Source organism: Dipodomys spectabilis, unplaced genomic scaffold, assembly GCF_019054845.1.
Source record: "Dipodomys spectabilis isolate Male_0828 unplaced genomic scaffold, ASM1905484v1 ptg000327l, whole genome shotgun sequence".
NCBI lineage: Eukaryota > Metazoa > Chordata > Mammalia > Rodentia > Heteromyidae > Dipodomys > Dipodomys spectabilis.
The window spans coordinates 1,022,046-1,039,790 of record NW_024871004.1 but is presented as its reverse complement, the minus strand read 5'-3'; the positions used below and the strand labels follow the sequence as shown (position 1 = coordinate 1,039,790).

The 17,745-nt window shown below is 41.8% G+C and overlaps 1 pseudogene; it reads right to left on the bottom strand.

Moving 5' to 3' along the window:
* Positions 1 to 5,641: 5,641 nt before the first annotated feature.
* Positions 5,642 to 17,745, bottom strand: part of LOC122128256 — a 29,085-nt pseudogene continuing 16,981 nt past the window's right edge.

Here is a 17,745-nt window from a genome sequence, read left to right as displayed (position 1 = left end):
TAGAAATATTGCAGGTTACCAACAACAGGTGCAAAAGTCCATACATGCTGGGAGATGCCACAGTCTCTCTCAGACTCTGGCCTTGCTTCATCTCAAATGATCAAAAGCCTGTTAATTAAGGGTAAAACACAAGCCACATTAGATATTTGGTTCTGTAAATGTTAATTGCCAGGAATTCGACCATAGGGGTGTATGAGCAAAGGATAGAAGTTGATTTCTATCAACACAGCACTTAAAAAATGGCAAAACCTCCCATGCTCCTGGATTGGAAAGATTAACATCGTGAAAATGGCAATACTGCCCAAGGCTATCTACAAATTCAACGCAATACCTATCAAAATTCCAACCTCATTCTTCAAGGAAATAGAAGAGGCAATCCAAAAATTCATATGGAACAATAAAAGACCCCGAATAGCAAAAACGCTCCTCAACGGAAAGAACACTGCTGGAGGAATATCAATACCAAATTTCAAACTCTACTATAAAGCCATAGTAATCAAAACAGCTTGGTATTGGCATAAGAACAGACCTCAGGACCAATGGAATAGAATTGAAAACCCAGAAATGAACCTACAGACCTATAGCCATCTAATCTTCGATAAGGGAGCTAAAACAATAGAATGGAACAAAGACAGCCTCTTCAGTAAATGGTGCTGGCAAAATTGGTTAACTCCATGTAGAAAACTAAAGCTAGATCCTTATATATCACCCTGCACCAGAATCAACTCCAAATGGATCAAAGACCTCGAAGTCAAAGCAGACACTCTGAAAACATTACAGGATGGAATAGGAGAAACCCTAGGTCTCCTTGGCTCAGGCCGAAATTTTCTGAATAGAGACCCGGAAACACAACAAATCAAAGAAAGGTTGGACAAATGGGATTGCATAAAGTTGCAGAGCTTCTGCATGGCAAAGGACATAGCTAGCAAGATCAATAGAAAGCCCACGGATTGGGAGAAGATCTTTACTAGCCATACAATGGACAAGGGTCTCATATCTAAAATATACTTGGAACTCAAAAAATTAAATCCCCCAACAACAAATCCTCAAAGAAATAACTGCCCAATAAACAAGTGGGTGAAAGACTTAAAGAGAAACTTCTCTGAAGAAGAAAGAAGGATGGCCAATAGACACAGGAAGAAATGTTCAACATCCCTAGCCATAAAAGAAATGCAAATCAAAACAACATTGAGATACCACCTCACTCCAGTTAGAACGGCAAAAATCAAGAACTCTAACAACAACATGCTGGAGGGGATGTGGACAGAAGGGATCCTTACTTCATTGTTGGTGGGAATGTAAACTTGTTCAACCACTTTGGAAAGCAGTATGGAGGTTCCTCCAAAGACTCCACATAGAACTCCCCTATGACCCAGCAATCCCACTTTTGGGCATTTACCCAAATGTTTACAAACAAGACCACACTAAAGCTACCAGCACAACTATGTTTATTGCAGCATTATTTACCATAGCTAAGATATGGAACCAACCCAGATGCCCCTCAGTAGATGAATGGATCAAGAAAATGTAGTATATATACACAATGGAATTCTATGCCTCCAACAGAAAGAATGACATTGCCCCATTTGTTAGGAAATGGAAAGACTTGGAAAAAATTATATTAAGCGAAGAAAGCCAGGCCCAAAGAAACATAGGCCCCATGGTTTCCCTTATTTTCAATATCTAGTATATGTATGAGTCAAGCGGAAAAGGTCAGATAATGTGATGTTAGGAAAATGAACCCTTAGATATGTATTTTAATGTTTTTTTTCTTTCATGCATGTGTTTCTAACGCATTTATAAGATTATTTCTTTGTTGCTTTGTATGTCCCTCCCCCACGGTATAACCCCTGCTTTCACTATATTTGATGTCAGTATAACTTGTGGAGGAGATGGGGAAAAACAAGTCGTTTAAGGATACAGGTGGACCTGTTGCAAAAATGAGAAGTACAAGTTGTCATGTCAAAAATGAGCTTTACAATGTTGGTGTGGGGGGGGAAGGATTGGGACTGGGGGGAAGGGGGGAGGCTGAGAAGGGATGTGAAGGATAAACAAAGGAGGAGGCTGCAATGCTTGGTAAGAAATGTACGCATTATCCTTCCCATGTAATTGTAACCCCTCTGTACAGTATGTTCACAAATGAAATAAAATAAATTAAAAAAAAAGAAGTTGATTTCTATACTATTTTACAATTGGAGGTAAATTCCTACAGGTAACTCAGACGGCAGAAAAAAATGACCACTCTTTCTATTCACTGCCCACAGGACAGCCTACAGGCAAAGAATATACAGCCTAGTGTTTCAATGATGCATTTAAATGCAAATTAAAATAACTTTACAAAAAAGGATTAAAATGACATCCCCCTTGTAAAAATTTGAGAAGTTGTGGGGAGTGGCTGGCCTCCCAGACAAAAGTTTAAAAGATAAAATTTTCCTAAAGGTTTATTTCAAAGTAAAAAAAAAAAAATAGGATTATTCCAGTTTGCCCCTAAAGTTTTTTGTTCCAGTTTGCCCCTAAAGTTTTTTGTAACAGTTGCCAGAAGGCCCACAGTAAAAGATAGGACAAGTTTGTCAAGTGTAATTTAATAAGTTAAACCATGCTTATAAAACTACTTCCAATGACCATCTTTGTTGCTTTTAATTGGAGTAAAAGTGACTGTTTGTAAAAAAAAAAAACAAAACTCATTGATCTGCAGTTCGAAGCTAGTCCAGGAACAGGCAGACTAAAGTCCTTGTGAGATTGTCATCTCTAATCTGCCAACAGAGTGCTCAAAGCTGAGTTGTTTTGGAGTTTAAAGTGGCCAAGTGCTAGCGCTGAGCTGGAGAGCTGAGGGACAGCACTCAAACCCTGAGTTCAAGTCCAGCGACTGACCAAGGAAAGTGCCAAAGATGTATTTATCCCAACATAAGAAAGGCACTCCAGGGACCCTGACAATGTTAAAACATTCAGAGGCAATTACAAACAAATGTTTGGATGACAAAAGTGGTATTAGGTCCTGAGTTACTTGAGCTTGGTCTTCCAAAAAATTGATCAAGCCAGAAGGTCATGGAAAGATAAGTTTGTAAACATTCCTATCACCCATGTTGGTCTAACTGGGCAAAACTTTCCAGTCATCTGTGATAGTGGGTAGTAAATCTAAGATTGTAGAATGGAAATCCCAAACCCCCTGTATCTGCTCAAAGTCCTAATTGGCAGTAACTTTTGAGCTGGTTAAATTCATCTGTTGAAAAGCTTGTAGAGCTGAGATTATGTTCCTATTGAGATCTGTCTAAAGGCCTACATAAGTAGGCATTCCTCTGCCAGACAGAAAATGCTTTTATAAACCAGGGTGTTAAACAGGCTATGCTGCTGTAGCCCAAGAAAAGGCCTGTACATTTGTTAAAGGTTAAATGTTGTCTATAAGCCACTTTAAACAGGCTACCCAGAGGCAGTAGGCCGTACTCAGAGTACCAATCAGTCTCAGGTTAAAAGCATCTATTGGGCTTTCTTTTAAAAAACTCTGACAAGTAATTGTTAGTCAATTGTTAACAAGTTATAGGTAACCTCCATCTCATTGATCTCCTTGTTGCTTTAACTGGAAATAAAAAGGGCTTTTGTAAGAAAGTTCAAAGCCATCCTGGGCACAAAAAAAAAAATCCTTCTAAAACTCCATCTCCCTACTAATCAGCACAGACCCAGGAGTATCCAGCCAAAGGCTGAAAGTGGCATTGTGACTCTAAGTGGTAGAGCATTAGCCTGGAGCAGAAGGGCTCAGGGACAGTGCCCAGGCCTTGAGTCCAAACCGTAAATGCCAACCGGGACAAGCTATCCCAGCAATGGATGTTGAGACAATGGCCAGGACAAAGTCAGTCCTGACTATGGAAAACCATGGAAAAGAGTAAGAGATGATACCCTAAATGGAGTCACTTTATGCTTTATGCATTGTTTCTGGCAAAACTGGAGCTTCAGCTTCCACCCCCATTACAAAGGCAGAGGAGGGGTCCCGCAGAGGAATGGGGATCTCACAGAGGAAGTCCTTCAGGGGAGGGGGCCTCACAGCAGAGGCTGCAAAAAGGGGTGTACCTCACTGGGAGGCCACAGAAGTGAGGGTGCCTTGTGAGGGAGGCTGCAAAAGAGGGGAGGGCCTCACAGGGGAGACTGCAGAGGAGGGGAAACTGCAAAGGAGGTACACAGAGGAGGAGTTTAAACTTAAACTCATCCATACTTTACCTTCAGTTGCAAGGGAGAGGGAAAGGAGAGGGAGAGGGAGAGAGGAAGAGAGGTAGAGAGGGAGATAGAGAGCCAGAGCTCTCTGCCCAAGCACTCACAGAAGTGGAGTTTTAAATTTGGGGCCAAATTTGACTGAATGGGCTCAGCAGCCCTCCAAGGCCCAGGTGGCCTTAATGTAAAGAAATTTAGTGTCCTTCCCATGGTAAGGGACCTGATGCCATGGACCTATAGTAGAGTGTTCTCCACAGTACAGGTCGGCTCCCAAAGGGGGTGGTGGCCCTGCCAGTGGAGAATGTCTTCATGTTTGTCCATGCCCATTACTTGGGACATGCGGGAGGGGTCCTTGGGCCAAGGTAGGCCCCTGGCACTTGGCCAAGGTTTGGCTCTGATGGGGGGAATTGGGGCTCGGTTAGTCACAGAGGCCCAGGTGGCCTTACCACTGAGATATCAGAATCAGAAACCCAGACCTCAGATAAACAGGTCATTACCCTGGAGTGGGACTTAATTAGCAGTGTTGGATGGGCTGGTAGAGCGCTCAGTCAGGAGAAAGTTACCTTGGTGGTCCTCTGGTGACTGGCATATAGGATCTCAGGATAGGTCCCAGGGAAGCTGGTTGAACCTCCTTCCGAAGTGGAGGGCGGATCAAACCCACTGGGGAGCCTATCCCCACAGGGGTGACCAATGTAAGAGGATCAGACAAAAATCCATGTGAGGGGACCATGCAGAAGCAGGCAGGCAAAGGAGAAAGATTATTACAAGGTTTATTAGAGGAGCCATATTTCCCCCAAGAGGGAGCACATGACCTCCATCACTATCCTGGTAGCAGGAGGATCTGAGGGAAAAGGAAGTGAGGTAGATGGGAGTCCAGGTGGGTCTGGGTAGAGAGAGGGAGGGGCCAGTTGTATGGAAGGAACTCCAGAAATGGGAGGGGGCCCAGGTGTAGGTGCTCATACTTCGAGCTCATGACTCTACCTGATTCTGGGGCCTGGATGAGCTGCCTTGATCTCTTCTAAGTCATTTTACCACATGAGGCTTTTCTGAACTCATACGTCACTGCAAATTGCTAACACTCCTCCTTAGCACATCTCTCAATATATTTTTTCCATCATATATTTAAACATATTTATGTGTATACATTCTCAACCCTCCCCCAACTCCACACACAAAGGCATAGACCTTCAAAACAAAGCTTTTCTTTTTTTCCTTGCTACAGTGTCTAGAACCTAATAAACTCAATAGATACAAAAGAGTGAGTTGGGTACTAGTGTCACACCTGTAATGTTGTCACACCTGTAATGTTAGCTATTCAGGAAACTGAGATCTAGAATCACTTTTTCCATTTATTTCCCATTTTGATTAAAATTTAAGCGTTAAAGGAACTTTTAAAGAGAATCAAGACTTCCTTTTTTCTGGAGGTTTCCTTCACTCCCTTTCACCTAGTCCAGCTAAATCTGTGTCCCCCTGGGAGCTTTGGCATCCCAGAAAATCCATAGTCCCCCAGACCCCAGTTAAATTCAGACAGAATCCAGCATTGTGGTGGGCAGAGCAGAAGGCATCCACCACGTGTGCTACCCAACACCTCTAATCCACACCTGTGCCACTTCCATACTCCCAGCCACATGAGCAGCATTGTGTCACCATTGCTTCCACTGGCATAGGCTTCCGTGGTCATCAGGACAGATGTCCTGAGAGCTATTTCATCTGCATAAGGTGACATTTCCTGGGTCCAGGTATATTGCTGATCTGGGAAATCACTGGCATTGGAGAAGCCAGGGCTGCTGCAACCGCACTGTAGGATGCATCTCTCTGCAGCAAAACCTGAGGCCCTTCCTTCCTAGACACAATGGAGATCCTAGACTATTCCCTGCTTGTCCCTGGATGAGTCCATGAATATATCCACAGCCCTCATCTGTCAGAAATGAACAAAGAGTACAGAATTGTTCAAGTCATTTTCCGTCTTCACAGAAGGGTGCACTATCATCCTGGCCCCCTAGAGCAAGGCAGCACACCAAATGGGGGGATCCACTTGGTTTTCATCCCAACCTAGGAATGATATTGTCCCTTCTCATGTTGCTAAGGAATCAGGATCACATCTTTGTAAACAATCGGTTACCAGGGTAATAGGATCATAGAAGGAAGACAAGTCATTCTACCCATCAGTGGACCATCCCTAGTCAAGAGGCAGTATACTTTGGGAGGCCATTGCTCAAAAACAAACATCCTCTTTACCTGCTAATGAAACTGCAACTCCACTGCACCTCACCTTTGTCATTACAACAACAACAACAAAAAGAAAAAGAAAAGGGTGTTTTGGACTTTCTTGTCAAGACTGGCTTGAAACCACAATCCTCAGATTTCAATCTCCTGAGTAGTGCCAAGCTTTTTCATGAGACAATTCTCTCAAATTAACCACCAAGAAAGAAGCTAAAAGAAAAAGAGAAAAGTCCAGGACTTGAGCTGAGGCTCAACTGGAAGATCATGGACAGCACCCATGCCCTGATTTCAAACCTATGACCAGCACATCATCATCATCATCATCATCATCATCATCATCATCATCATCATCATGTGAATAAAAAGACTGTAAGAGCCTATTAAGAATATTAAGATTGAGGGCTGGGAAGGTGGCTCAGTGGTAGAGCTCTTGCCTTGCATGCATGAGGCCCTGTGTTTGATTCCTCAGCACCATATAGCAAAAAAGAAAAAAGCCGGAAATGGCGTTGTGGCTCAAGTGGTAGAGCGCTAGCCTTGAGCTGAAGAGCTGAAGGATAGCGCCCAGGCCCAGAGTTCAAGCCCCATGACCAACCAAAAAAAAGAATATTAAAATTGAGTGAGCCAGGCACTTTTTGGTGGCTGACATGTAATCCCAGTCAGGAGCATGAAATCTCAAGATGGTGGTTAAAAGCCCACCTGGGCAGGAAATTCCATGAGGCTCTGATCTCCAACTAACCAGCAAAAATGCCAGAAGTAGAGCTGTGGTTCAAGTGGTAAAGCAACAGCCTTGAGCGAAAAAGCAAAATAACAGTGACCAGGCCCAGATACATAGGGTAGGACTACTACTAATTAATTAATTAAATACAAATACATAAATAAAAATCAGAGTGGAAGATGAGCACAAAAGCCAAGAGAATTGGTGGTTTACACCTGGAGCTCAAGCTACACAAAAGACAGAACTTGAAGATCTGGGTTCCAAGGCAACCCAGGCAGAAAAGTCCCTTAGGAATTTGTGAGTATGTATCAGGTGTGGGTCTTGAACCCAGGGCTTGAAATAGAATTTTTTTCTTAAAGGTAGCATTCTACCACTTCCTTTCTTTGGGGGATGAAATGGAGATAAGTTTTATGGGCTTACCTGCCTGGGCTTTCAACCCCAATCCTCAGATTTCAGGTGCTGATACAGTACCCTTACCTTCTATGAGATTTTTATCTTCCATGAACTGCCAAAAAGTAAAAGAAGCCAGAAGTTGATCTGTGTGGCTCAAGCCACAGAGACTGCTTGCTTTGAGGGAAAACGAACAACAAAATCCCTCATACACAGTGGCCCTGCCCTGGTTTCAAACCCAGGAAGTGACCAGGCCCTATGTTCAAGCCCTAGGACCACCACCAGCAACAAAAGAATGACTCAGGGACAGGGACTAGGCCCTGAATACAAGGCCTAGAAACAGCATCAAAAATAAAAGAAAAACAAATTCAGAGACTGTGGCTAGGCTCTAGGCTCCAGAGTTCAAGGTCTAGAACCAGCACCAGGACACACACACACACACACACACACACACACACACACACACACACATACACATACACACACACACACACACACACACACACACACACACACACAAATGAGAAATGAACAACATAATAAGAAGGCAAAAGAAGAAGAGAGAAGTCAATGAAATATTTTTAAGTAGTGGCTCATGCCTATAATCCTAGCTACTGTGGAAGCTGAAATTTTAGGATTGTGGTTCACAGTCAGCCTGGGCAGGAAGCTCCATGACACTTGGTTTTATGTGTGCCAGTCCTGGGGCCTGAACTTGTGCTGTTTTGCACAAGACTAGAACTATTCTACTTCCCAGCTCTTGGTGATTAATTGGAGATGAGAGTCTCAACAACTTTCCTGCCCTGGCTGGCTTTGAACCACCATCCTCTGATTTTAGAACCTGGCTAATGTCCCTGTTTTCCCATGAGAATCTTTTTTTTTTTTTTTGGTTGGTCATGGGGCTTGAACTCGGCCTGCACACTGTCCCTAAGCTCTTCAGCTCAAGGCTAGTGCTCTACCACTTGAGCCACAGGGCCACTTCTGGTTTTCTGGTGAGTTAGTGGAGATAATTGTCTCATGGACTTTCCTTCCCAGTCTGGCTTTGAACTGCAATCCTCAGATCTCACCCTCCTGAGTAGCTAGGATTACAGGTGTAAGCCACTGGCACTCAGCTTTTTTTTCTTTTCTTTTTTCTTTTTTGTGGGTTGTGGGGCCTGAACTCCAGCTCTGGATGGTGTCCCTTAGCTCTTCAGCTCAAGGCAAGCACTTTACCACTGAGCCACTTCCCAGCTCCGTCATGAGACACTTAACCCTTATGAATCACCAAATTTGTTTTACAAAGCCAGATGTTGAAATGTGGCTTAAGTTTTAGAGCCTGCCAGCCTTGCTCAGGACACGGGAGAGACTCCAGCACAGTGACCTTGCCCTGATTTCTGGTTTAGGAACAGTCACCACTCCCTGTGTTCCAGCCCTAGGATCAGAACCAAATAAATAAATAACTCCCCCATTTTCACTGTATTTGATGTTGGCGTAACTTGTGAAGGTGAAGGGAAAAAACAAATTGTTTAAATAGGGATACAGTTAGACCTATTGCAACAATGAGATGTACAAGAAATTATTTCAAAAAATGAACTTTACAACTTTTGCCTGGTGAGGGGGTGTAGAGAACATTATGTAAACAAAGCCATTCATGAAGCTGTTGCTCAAGCTGTTACAGTATGCTAGCCTTGAGAAAAAACAATACAAAAAATGCTTCATTTACAGTGGCCCTGCCCTGACTTCAAGCCTCAGGAGAGTGGCCATGTCATGAGTTGAAGCCCTAGCAACAAAAATTAAAATAAATAAATAAATAAAGCCAGAACTTTATCTGTGGCTCAAGCCATGGAGACTGCTAGTCTTGAGAAAGAAAAGGGAAAAACCTCAGACACAGTGACTCTGCCCTGATTTTATGACTAGCAAAAGTGAAGGCCCTATGTTCAAGACCTAGGACCAGCAATGAAGAAAAAAAAAATACAACAACAACAAAAACTCGGCAAAAATGCCCAAGTCCTGAGTACAAGCCATAAGAGCAGCACCTAAAATAAATGCAGAAAGAAAGAAAAATACATATAGAGCCACAATTTGAACTGTCTTGAGGTGGGAAGCCTACTAGTCTTGAGAAAAAATTAGGAATAATGACCAGGCCTGGAGTTCAAATACTATAACAAGCTCAAAAAAAAAAAATCTGTCAGGAGCCAAAAGGAGTCTCTCAACATGAAGATAGGCTTGACTATCTCACCAGAACATCTTGTGGCTGAGTTTACAGAACCACTCTCAGAAATCCGACCCTTTCATCCTGCCTTATGCAAACATCCTGCAGCTGCTAATGACCACCCTTTCACCCTGCCCTATGCAAACATCCTGCAGGTGCTATAGCCAATGAAAAAGCTTCCTTATTCCAAGCATATAAATACCCCTGTGTGAAAAATAAAAATTTGCAGCTTGATCAGGATCCCTGTCTTGCTGTCATTCTTCGTGTCTCTTGTCCCTTCATTCCTTCTCGCTTAGGTTCATTGCCCTGGTTGACGTCCTGCAGGTCAGGACAAAAATCCACAAAAAAAACTTCAAAACAAAAACCTCAGAAACAGCGGCCAGCCCTAATAATAAGCTAGATGACCCGAACTTACGAAAAAGAGAAAAAGAATAATAAATTAAGTGAAAAGAAGGGCAAAAATATTAGAGCCAATTCAAGATTTTAAAAATATGGTTCACACCTATAATCCTACCTGCTCAAATGGCTGAAATCTGAGCATTTGTGGTTTGAATCCAGCCTGGGCAGGAAAGTAAATGAGAATTCTTTTCATTTATGCTATTCCTGGGCTTAAACTTGAGTTTTACTCAAGGGTAGAGCTCTACTGCTTCCTACCTGTTCCTGGTTAATTGGTGAAAAACGCCTCATTGATTTTCATGCCTAGGATGGCTTTGAACCTTGGCTCTCAACTTTCAAGACTCTATATAGTCATCTTGGCTTCCTGTAGTACTTTTTTCCTTTCTGTATTTTTTGACAGTTGTGGGGCTTGAACTCAGGACTTGTGTGCTGTCCTTGAGCCTCTTGTACTCAAGCCTTGTGCTCTACCATTTGTGCCATAGCGCCACGTCTGGGTTTTGAGTGGTTAATTGGACATAAGAGTCTCACAAGGACTTTTCTGTCTGGGCTGGCTTCCAACTGAGGTCCTCAGATCTCAGCCTCCTGAGTAGTTAGAGCCATAGAACACTTATCTCATATTTGTTAGGTTTTAAAAAAGAGATAGCTGAGTAAGAACAGCACAATGCACGTGGTATTCAGGTAAGGGGTAGGTTTATTCAGTAGACCTGCTGGGACCAGGCAAGGTTGGCACTCCGCATGGCTGGGAAAGGCCTTGGAATGAGAGAGAGCTGGGAAAGAGAGGAAAGAGAGGAAAGAGCTAGAAAAGAGCAGCGAGAGAAGAGAGATGAGACAGAGCAGAGAGAGAGGAAAGAGAGGAGAGAGAGCAGAGAGAGCAGAGAGCAGAGAGAGGGCGTCTGGGCCTGGGCTAGGCCTTATCTAGGGTATGGGAGGAGAAAGGTGTGGCCACATCAAATTCAGATGTGACCTCAGTGGATGCAGATGTGACCTCTTCCAGGTGTCCCAGTTGCCTAGGTAATGCAGGTACTGGGTGGAGACTTTGCTGTGAGGAGGGTGGAGTCTGCTTGCCATCCAGGAGTGGACCTTACAATATTAACCATCCCCCCACCAAAAAAAAAAGATGAGTTATGGCTCAAATTGTAAAACTTCCATCCTAGAAGGAGGGAAAAGCCCAACACCTCAAGAAGACTGGCAGGTCAAGCCCTAGGATCACCATAAAAAAAAATAAAAACCAGGGCTGGGAAGGTGGCTCAGTGGTAGAGTGCTTGCTTGCCTTGGATGCATGAGGTCCTGGTTCGATTTCTCAACATCACATAAGCAGAAAAAAAAGCTGGAATTGGTGTTGTGGCTCAAATGGTAGAGGACCTGGAGCTGAAATGCTGAGGGACAGCACCCAGGCCCTGAGTTCAAGCCCCATGACCAGCCAAAATAAATAAATAAATAAATAAAAGCCAAATACAAAGAAATAAAAACAACCACCAAAAATAAAAAGGAAGAGTTGTGCACTGGCTAAAGATGTAGTGCCTGCTAACTTAGAGGGGGGGGGGGGGGCGGAGGGGGAGAAAGCATGGAGACTGGAGACTGGCCAGGCCACTTTGAAGCCCTGGGATTAACACAAAGAATAAAAACAACAACAGAAAGGCAGAAAGTGAGCTTTGGCTCAAATAGACTATCAGCTTTAAATCAAAAACAAAAACTAAACAACACTGACCAGGCCCTGTGTTCAAGCCTTAGGTCCAGAACCAAAACATAAGAAAAGCCTAGCCAGGTACCAAAGGGTCACACCAGTAATCCTAGCTACTCATACTCAGGAGGCTGAGTTCTGTGGATCACAGTTTGATGCAAGGAAGGAAAGTCCGAGAAACATAATAAACTACTCAGAAAAAGCTGGAAGTGGTGCTGTGGCTGAAGTGGTGAGCAAAAGAAGCTCAGGGACAGGGCCCAGTCAGAAGAGTTTAAGCCCCAAGGCCGGCAAAAAGGAACAAAGAAAAAAAGAAAGTGAGTAATTAAGCTGTGGCTCAAGGTATGAAGCCTGCTAACCTGGAGAAAAAAGGTAAAAAATGTAAACAAAAATATTAAAAAATTATTTCCAGAACCACATGCTCCAGTGCACTTTTCCCTACATCCTTAGTGTGCAGACAACCAGGCCAATGCCCCAGCTATATCCTGTATCTCAGTGCCAACAATTTCAATTATTTGAAAACTGCCTTCCGAGAATTGCCACATAGGGACCACATTGAGAATTATTGACCTCAAAAATATTTATTAACATGATTTCTTTTATTCTTGTGATTTTTCTATGTCCTTCTCATTATTACTTCCCTAGCACCTAGCAAATTAACTAGAATAAAAATATAGAGACATATCTGCTTATTGAACATCTACATGTATATTTGGGATAATAAGCTAGTTTATATGGGGTCATCAACACTGAGCATTTTTTACAATGAGCCTCATACTTTGTAAAAAACAAAAACAAATAACACATTTAACCCTCAAGAACTCTACATTTGCCAGTCAGCAGTCACTCATACCTGTCATCCTAGCTACTAAAGGGAAGCAGGTGCTTGTGTTGTTCAAAAATAGTAATGTTATAAAGATAAGGAAAAGCCAAGAAATTATTATAGACTAAAGGAGATCAAGTATACACAACTATATATAATTCATGATCATGTACTGGTATTAGGACTGGAGAAAAAAAATGACAGGGACAGAATTGAGCCAATTGGCAAGACTGAAATATAGACAAAGATTAAGCAAAAGTATGGCATTGTGATTAATTTACTGAAGCCGGTAATTACTGTGGCTATGTAATAACGGGACATTTTTATCCTGAGGAGAGCAAGATTAAAATATGTAGGAATAGAGGACTACGATATATACAAGTTAATCTCAAATGTATGTCCACAAAGAGAACATACACGCAAATAAGTGATTAAGCGAATTAAGGAAAATGTTAACTATAGTGAATTTTCATAAAAAGCACACAAATACTGTTTATATTCTTTTTATGACTTTTCTTAAATTTGACCATTTTTAAACCATACTAGATTGAATAGTGAAGAGATGCACTTGAACTGCAGAAGATGAGTTTCCGAGGAGTGTTCTGAGAGGGTTTCATGGAGAATGCAAACATTAGGGGATAAGAATAAAAGATCAAGTGTTACTATATGAAAAATTATGGAAATCCAAACATTCAGACTACAACAATAAAGTACCAAGAGTAAGTTCACAGACACAGAAAATAACTCAGGGCTACTGTGGGTTGAGGGAAGGCAAGAGGCATGAATGGTTTAATGGCCCAAAATTTTTGTTGAGGGTGATGGATATGTTTGGGATAAGATAAAGGTGATGGTTCTACAATACTGGAAATGTAATGAATGTCACTGAATTGTGGTTATAATAATAAATTTATTACTATTTCCCTATCAAGAAAAAAATCATCCCATTTTAGAGGCTACTGTTTCCAGGAAACTCTCTGACATTATATACTCACAGAAAACTGTACTCTTTCTTTCTTACATTCATGTATTTATGTTTTTTTTTTCTTTTTGAGGTAAAACCCTGCTAGCACAGGCCAGCCTGGAACTTGCAATTCTGCTACTTTGTTGCTTGAGGAATGTCTTTCTTCTACCCAAGACATTCCATAACAAAATTTATTTTCTAATAACAACAACAACCAAAAAGATCAAGTATTAGGGTCCTTACCCTAGGACTTAGGAGCAAACAGGACATCCTGATTATATCAGTTCCCTCTGTCCAGAGAGCATTGTGTGCCTGGGGCTTACTGGTTTACAGAATGTCTCCTGAGCCTGGGAAAGATAGGCATAAAAGAAAAAAGCATCCCATGTCCTGTGCATGAGCAGGCAATGGAATATATGTTGTATTAAATATTTCTCTGGATATAGAACCTCCCTGCCCATTCTGACCTTGAATATGCACATAGCTCACAAGTCAACAACAAAGAGCAAGGCTTTGCCCAAGGCTCTTACTTCCATATCATAAATGGTTACTATCTCAGTTTTTATTCACTGAAGTGTCACAAATAAATGAATCAAAATCACCAAGAAGTAATAACTTACCCTGGCCAGTTTGTCTGGTTTGCAGGAGATGTGTTGGGAAAAACATCTCTGTTATCTCTTCAGAAAAATCTTCATCCCCTGAAAAAAATAAAGTTTTACATGAAAAACATTCCAGAAAAACTGCTGAGGATCACAAGAAAGGTGAGAAGGAAGAGGAGTGAAGGCAGCAGAAGTATGCATAACAATTTAATGAGCATGGAATATGAGTGCTTATAGAATTTTTTCCTTTCCTTCTCAAGTTTTTATGATGCATTGTTATCATTATCCAGCCTTTCACTATTAAACTTAAATGTCCAATTAAGACAAACATTTCTGAGACTTTTCTTCCACCACTGGTTAAGCTGAAGCTACAGGCGTTAGGGATAATAATAATCACTAGGCATTCTGAGATTTCTGGGCAGACTTTGTGGCCTTGCCAGCTCCAGCAGACTTCTTGTCCACAGCTTTGATGCCACACACAGCAACTGTCTCCTATCACAAACAGCAAGATGACCCAAAGGAGGATGGTCAGAGAAGCTCTCCACATACACAGGCTTGCTGGAACCATATGAACCATGACAGCATCACTAGACTTCAGGAATTTAGGACTAGCTTCCAACTTCTTACAAGATCTCTGTTCAAGTTTCTCTTTCCACTCAGTAAACTTGCAAGCAATTTAAGCTGAATGACAATCCAGGACAGAGGCATAGTTAGCACTGATTTGGCCTGGATGGTCCAGGAAGGTCACCAGAGCAGTGAAGCTAAATGCTTCCTTGGGTGGATCATTCTTGTTGTCATCACCCACGTTGCCATACCAAACATCTTTGGCTGACATGCTTATAGAATTTTTTTGTGCATAGTATGTCGATAGATGTTCTTAATGGGCTTATAAGAGAGGTGGGCATTATCACACTTTGGCAATAAAGATAATGAAGGCTGGAAGAGGTCAAGAATTTCCACAAGATTTCTTAGCAAAGGTTAGGAGTTAAACCTTGGCCTCCACTCTCAATGCTCTTTGCATCACATTACAGAAGAATGAATAGAGAGTATGAAGCAGATATTGTATAAAGAAAATGGAATTCAGGGCTGGGAATGTGGCTTAGTAGTAGAGTGTTTGCCTAGCATGCATGAAGCCCTGGGTTTGATTGTTCAGTACCACACAAACAGAAAGAGACAGAAGTGACACTGTGGCACAAATGGTAGAGCACTAGCCTTCAGCACAAAGAGGCTCAGGGACAGAACCCAGGCCCTGAGTTCAAGCCCCAGGACCAGAAAAAAAAAGAAAAGAAAAAGAATTAAAAAAATGGAATTCAAGTTATGGGAAGAGTTTCAGGCAGAGAAAATGAGTGCCAAGATTAGGGGGTGAAAGCATAGCAGGAAGTTTAGTATGGTCACAGCATTTAATGTAAACAAAGGAAAAAAGCAACAAAGTAGGATCCAGCAAAGACTGGGACTTTACACTCAAGTAAGATTTCAAAGTTTCTACCAAAGAGATGAGGAACTACTGAATGATTTTTAGAACAGAGACAAGTAAGATCAAATTTAAATCAAAGGAAGATCATTTTAGTGGCTGAATAGAGAACTGGTCAGCACTAATCTAGGAACAAAAAAGTAAGTAAAATTGAGGCAATAATCCATGATCCAAGTGAGACAAGGTGATGTTTAAATCAGCGGGAGAAAGGATTAATGTTGGAAGGGTGCTAAGGAAAATGTTATCTTGATGATGGGAAAACAGAACACCTCACTGAAGAAACATGCAAACATATGGGTAAGTCAAGAGCAAACTATAATCAAGACAGCCAAACAAACTGTCAGGAAATATTCCTTCTCTCTTTACACACCTAAGTCCTATCCATTCACTCACTTTGAGACCAGCCTAATGTTTTAGCCTTTAGAATCTATATATTTCTTAATCAGCAGTCTATAGCTTCAAAGGGCAAATTATTACTGCTTTGTCTGACCATTGTCCCCCAAAATCCCCGGGATTGGGGGGAGGAATGTATCATAGCTCATTTGTGCCTCTCCCTTGGCATTTAAGAGAAAGAATTAAAATGGCTTAGCAATCCCAAGTATAAGATGGATTGTGAAGGTGATCTCATTAATACCATGCTTACCAACGTAACTCATTTAAGCAACATTTAACTATATCCTAATATGAAAAAAATCTAAAACCTGAGTCGTAGGCTGTCATCCAACTAAATCCTACTGGGTGCAAGAAATTAATCTGAAAACATAATGACATACCTATATCACAAAATATTGACAAAATGATCCAATAGCATGCAGAAATTTTTTCACTTATATTTATCTCATTCTGTTCTAAAAATTATTTAGTGTATACTTAGAATGTAAATAATATTCCAATATATACATTTAATTTACAATGTTCAGATATACAATGTATTATGTTTGAGTGTTAATAAACTTTTTTTTTGGTAAGTGTTGTGAACAAAATGAGGCAGGTCACTGCTGTGGCTCATGCCTATAAACCTAGCTATTTGAGAGGTTGAGAATGGAGGATTATAATTTGAGGTCAGCCTTGGCAGCACAGTTTGTGAGATCCCTTCTCAGCCATAGCCTGTTACATTAGTATGTGCTTATCCTCCTACACTAATGTGAGAGTCCAAAATTAAGAGGATCTCAGTTCCAGCCCAGCCTGGGCAGAAAATTTTAGGAGATCCCATCTCAACAGAGAGGCTGGACACAGTGGCAAGTGTCTGTGATCCTAACAATGACAGGAAGACTGAAATCGGTAATTGTAGTTCAGGCATGCATCCAGGCAGGAAACCATACTCTCCCTGAAAACAGTCAAGGGAAAGCAGGGCCCAAGGCATGGCTCAGTGGTAGAGTGCCTGCTTTCTAAGTTTGAGTGAGCTGAGCTCAAACCCCAGTACCATCATAAACAAAGGAAAACAATGGTGGAAGATCACTACCAAATAATTTCCACAGAATTAAGTATATATTGGGCAGGAGTGTGGCCCAGTATTAGGCTAGGGGTATAACTCCGTGGTAGAGTACTTGCCTGAGGCTTTGCATTTGGTGGCTGGCATTGAGATGAGGAGAAGTTGCATTGAAAGTATGTAGGATGGTGCTGGTGGCCCACAACTATAATCAGCTACTCAGGAGGCTGAGACCTGGAGGATGGACGTTTAAAGCCAGCCAGGCAGAAAATTCTGTTTAGATCTATCTCCACTTAACAAGAAAAAGACAGACTGGTGTCGTGGTTCAGATTAGTGAGACATCAGCTGAGTTCAAGCTGTGGTCCTGGCACTAAAAACAACAATAACAAAATAAATAAATAAAGGAATAAAGTGTGGGCTTTGGAGGGACTTTGGAAAAAGACAGGACTCTCCCAAAATCGGAAGACATATTCTTAGGCAAAGGGATGGCAAGGACCAAGAATCCTGATAGAAAAAGATGTCCAAAACTACCACAACAGCAGGTTCCTACCTTTATCCCCCGTCAGCTACTTCCATTTTTTCAGTACTTCATTGAGATATCATTAAATGCCAACATCATTGCTGAATTCTCAACAAATATCACTGAGGAGGGCTGGCACAGAGTGAGAGGAGTTG